Source organism: Berghia stephanieae, chromosome 2 (genome assembly GCF_034508935.2).
Source record: "Berghia stephanieae isolate SIO BIC M18660-M18661 chromosome 2, UCSD_Bste_1.3, whole genome shotgun sequence".
NCBI classification, from domain to species: Eukaryota; Metazoa; Mollusca; class Gastropoda; order Nudibranchia; family Aeolidiidae; genus Berghia; species Berghia stephanieae.
This window is the reverse complement of record NC_088361.1, coordinates 58,945,562-58,950,896: the sequence shown is the minus strand read 5'-3', so window position 1 is coordinate 58,950,896 and position 5,335 is coordinate 58,945,562.

The window sequence follows — 5,335 nt, the reverse complement described above, 5'->3', positions numbered from 1 at the left end:
ATACGCAATATTTGATTGAGTTATCGTCCATTATTATGGTAGAGTCACTGAAAAGTGCAAAAAAAACTCGACTCGTGTGGAAGTTTGTTTTTCATCAAAGTTGGTAAGATTGATATCCTTGAAAAAAAGTTGGCCGATTTGAATTTCAATTTGACCACTTGAATGTCATTCAGGGGTCACTCAAGTTCAAGGACAGCTACATTTAACATTTAATTACTTCTACACTTTTAATAATATTAAACGTTTAAAAAAGGAAAATAAAACTTTTTTTTTGCTGACCAATTCACAGACATCGTTTTTGGGGAAATTTCTTTCAATTTGTACGAGCTATTGCCTTTGGTTTGATTAATATGTGAGTATTAATAACCTTTTTTCAAAGAATGTCTTGTGTATCACGCTTTATTTCATTCTAATCAAAGAATAAAATTTGTAAGTTAGAAGTCAATCACATGCGCGTTAAGTTATAAGTAAAATTAACAATATTTGACAGATTTAACATCCTTTAAAGATTGATACTACAGATCGAGTAATGGCCCATTGAGAAAAGCCATAACACGAAGAAGAAAAAAGGTTTAAAAAGACCCCACTGTAACTGAAAAGTCGAATATTTCATGCAACGAGCAGAGTTTCTTTGGGAAAACGTCATATATATTTTTGATAACCCGAGCGGTGATCTAAAAGAATTATTTAGGTATGTATCGTATCAGCAGCCTTTCCACCTGGTTCATCATCTTGACGATTACCCAATGGATACACATAGTCGGATCTCCTTAAATGGGTGGTGGATTAGAGAAAGTGTCTCCAATATGATTTCTTTTTACTTTATTGTGTAACAGAAAAAACAAACAAGGAAAATATATTTGACAAATATTTAGAGGAAAAGTGCTTGACCACGAATCTTACATAACTGAATCTAGCACCAAGAGTGGATGTTGGTTGGGACCGTTATATTCCACTGTCTATCAAAGAAAAACGAGATCATACCAGTCCGCAACGTGTGATTGATTTGGTCAAATGTTCAAGGGACTAGCAGCATATATATTTTTTTGATGAATGCAGACTTAAAAGAGCTCTTCAATTACCGGTCTTGTATGCTTGTGATGGAAAATGGCAAAGAGGGAATAGTACTGTAATATCAATTTTGGCAAGCAGCTTTGTAATGGGATTTCCGTTAACAGTGCAAGCATGAAGAAGATAACACCCCATATTGGTCCATATTTTGCAAGGATAGAGAAATATAGCGGTGTTGAATTGTGCGTCGTTTTTTGGGGGGAAGAAGAAGAAGAAGAAGAAGAAGAAGAAAAGAAAGAAGAAGAAGAAGAGAAGAAGAAGAAGAAGAAGAAGAAGAAGAAGAGAAGAAGAAGAAGAAGAAGAAGAAGAAGACAAGATGATGAACAGAAGTAGAAGAAGAAGAAGAAAAGAGAAGAAGAAGAAGAAGAAGAAGAAGAAGAAGAAGAAGAAGAAGAAGAGAAGAAGAAGAAGAAGAGAAGAAGAAGAAGAAGAAGAAGAAGGAAGAAGAAGCAAGAAGAAGAAGAAGAAGAAGAAGAACAAGAAGAAGAAGAAGTAGCAGAAGAAGAAGAAAGAAGAAGCAGATGGCTAATGGCTAAAGGGACAGATATATTAGCAAAGAAGAAGAAGAAGAAGAAGAAGAAGAAGAAGAAGAAGAAGAAGAAGAAGAAAGAAGAAGAAGAGAAGAAGAAGAAGAAGAAGAAAGAAGAAGAAGAAGAGAAGAAGAAAAGAAGAAGAAGAAGAAGAAGAAGAAGAAGAAGAAGAGAAGAAGAAGAAGAAGAAGAGAAGAAGAAGAAGAAGAAGAAGAAGAAGAAGAAGAAGAAGAAGAAGAAGAAGAAGAAGAAGAAAAGAAGGAAGAAGAAGAAGAAGAAGAAGAAGAAGAAGAAGAGAAGAAGTAGCAGAAAAAGTAGAAGAAGAAGAAGAAGAAGAAGAAGAAGAAGAAGAAGAAGAGAAGAAGAAGAAGAAGAAGAAGAAGAAGAAGAAGAAGAGAAGAAAGAAGAAGAAGAAGAAGAAGAGAAGAGAAGAAGACAAGAAGAAGAAGAAGAAGAAGAAGAAGAACAAGAAGAAGAGAAGAAAAGAAGAAGAAGAAGAAGAAGAGAAGAAGAAGAAGAAGAAAAGAAGAAGAAGAAGAAGAAAGAAGAAGAAGAAGAAGAAGAAGAAGAGAAGAAGAAGAAAGAAGAAGAAGAAGAAGAAGAAGAAGAAGAGAAGAAGAAGAAGAAGAGAAGAAGAAGAAGAAGAAGAAGAAGAAGAAGAAGAAGAAGAAAGAAGAAGAAGAAGAAGAAGAAGGAAGAAGAAGAAGAAGAAGAAGAAGAAGAAGAGAAGAAGAAAAGAAGAAGAAGAGAAGAAGAAGAAGAAGAAGAAGAAGAAGAAGAAAAGAAGAAGAAGAAGAAGAAGAAAGAAGAAGGAAGAGAAGAAAAGAAGAAGAAGAAAGAAGAAGAGAAGAGAAGAAAGAAGAAGAAGAAGAAGAAAGAAGAAGAAGAAAAGAAGAAGAAGAAAGAAGAAGAAGAAGAAGAAGAAGAAGAAGAAGAAGAAGAAGAAGAACAAGAAAAGAAGAAGAAGAAAAGAAGAAGAAGAACAGAAGAAGAGAAGAAGAAGAAGAAGAAGAAGAAGAAGAGAAGAAGAAGAAGAAAAGAGAAGAAGAAAGGAAGAAGAAGAAGAAGAAGAAGTAGCAGAGAAGAAGAAAAGAAGAAGCGGATGGCTAATGGCTAAAGGGACAGATATAGTAGCAAAGGTTACAACAATAAAAATTAGAAAATTAAAAAATGAACAATAAGCCAAAAATTTATTTTTTAATCGAAAAATAGCAAAAATTGTCGGTTAAAAAAGACAAAAAAATTTATTTTAAAAAAAAGGAAAAATCTATCTTAAAAAATGGGAATGCCTTCAGGATAGCAGATGCCTCTTCGTCGTCCAACTCCATTCGCTTGGTGGGTGTCTTCCACTAAATCAGCTCCAGATGCAGAGTTTTGTTGCGTAACGCGGACGTAACAGAATTAAGAGGTCGCACAAATAACATTTTATTTGACCCGTTAGATAAATAGATAGAGAAATATAGCGTGTTGAATTGTGCGTTGTTTTTTGGGGGGAAGAAGAAGAAGAAGAAGAAGAAGAAGAAGAAGAAGAAGAAGAAGAAGAAGAAGAAGAAGAAGAAGAAGAAGAAGAAGAAGAAGAAGAAGAAGAAGAAGAAGGAGAAGAAGAAAAAAGGAGAAGAAGAAGAAGAAGAAGAAGAAGAAGAAGAAGAAGAAGAAGAAGAAGAAGAAGAAGAAGAAGAAGAAGAAGAAGAAGAAGAAGAAGAAGAAGAAGAAGAAGAAGAAGAAGAAGAAGAAGAAGAACAAGAAGAAGAAGAAGTAGCAGAAGAAGAAGAAGAAGAAGAAGAAGAAGAAGAAGAAGAAGAAGAAGAATTAGCAGAAGAAGAAGAAAAGAAGAAGCAGATGGCTAATGGCTAAAGGGACAGATATAGTAGCAAAGGTTACAACAAGAAAAATTAGAAAAATTAAAAATGAACAATAAGCCAAAAATTTGTTTTTTAATCCGAAAAATAGCAAAAATTGTCGGTTAAAAAAGACAAAAAATTTTATTTTAAAAAAAAGGAAAAATCTATCTTAAAAAATGGGAATGCCTTCAGGATAGCAGATGCCTCTTCGTCGTCCAACTCCATTCGCTTGGTGGGTGTCGTCCACTAAATCAGCTCCAGATGCAGAGTTTTGTTGCGTAACGCGGACGTAACAGAATTAAGAGGTCGCACAAATAACATTTTATTTGACCGCTAGATAGATAGATAGATAGATAGATAGATAGATAGATAGATAGATAGATAGATAGATAGATAGATAGATAGATAGATAGATAGATAGATAGATAGATAGATAGATAAAGAAATATAGCGGTGTTGAATTGTGCGTCGTTTTTTGGGGAAAGAAGAGGAAGAGGAAGAAGAAGAAGAAGAAGAAGAAAAGAGAAGAAGAGAAGAAGAAGAAGAAGAAGAAGAAGAAGAAGAAGAAGAAGAAGAAGAAGAAGAAGAAGAAGAGAAGAGAAGAAGAAGAAGAAGAAGAAGAAGAAGAAGAAGAAGAAGAAGAAGAAGAAGAAGAAGAAAGAACAAGAACAAGAACAAGAAGAAGAAGAAGAAGAAGAAGAAGAAGAAGAAAGAAGAAGAAGAAGAAGAAGAGAAGAAGAAGAAGAAGAAGAAGAAGAAGAAGAAGAAGAAGAAGAAGAAGAAGAAGAAAAAGAAGAAGAAGAACAAGAAGAAGAAGAAGAAGAAGAAGAAGAAGAAGAAGAAGAAGAAGAAGAAGAAGAAGAAGAACAAGAACAAGAAGAAGAAGAACAAGAAGAAGAACAGAAAGAAGAAGAAGAAGAACAAGGTTGTGTATTGTCCCCTGTATTATTCACAACATACACGAATGACTGTAGAAGTCAAAACCTGAGTGTACCTTTAATAAAGTTTGCAGATGACACCGCTCTTCAAGGCCTCATAACAAATGGCAACGAAGTGGCTTATAGGCAAGAAATTGATAGATTTGTGTCTTGGTGTGATGCCCACCACCTAGAGCTTAACATAAGCAAGACAAAGGAGCTAGTGATTGACTTTAGGAGAGTGAAGGAACCGATAGAACCGTTAAAATTAAAGGACCAATTCGTCCAGCGAGTTCCTCACTACAAATACCTTGGTGTAACGATTGATGACAGGCTCAAGTGGGATGAACACTTGAAAATAATTAGGCATAAGATGTGAAGACGTACATATTTTTTATCGAAACTCTCTCAGTTTAGAATAGATAAAACCCTCTGCACATTATTTTATAGAGCAGTAATCGAAAGTGTTTTGTCATTTTGTATAACAGCTTGGGGAGGCAATTGCTTAGCAGTGGAAAGGAACAAAATAAATTCAAATATTAAAAAATCCATTAAACGCTATATAAATGATGTTGACGATGTAGATCTTTTATACGAGAAATTTTGTATAAATAAAATAACTAAAATATTAAATGACCAGTATCATCCACTAAGACCATCAATTATTATGTCAGAAAGAAGTGGTCGCCCTTTCTCTATTTCAACGAAAACAGAGAGACACCGAAAATATTTTCTGCCGTCCAGTATTAGGCTTTATAACAACAAGCAATAATCATTTTATATAATTATTTCTCATTTTTACTTTTTTTAAATATAAATATTAATTTATTAATTTATTTATTTTGCAATCTTTTCAATTTTCAATTTATAGTGACAGTTTTAACTATTTTACAGTGTTGAAATTATTCATTTTATATATATACATCCTATTTCCATTGTATTTTTATCTTATGTGTAAATTATAACACGTCTGTAC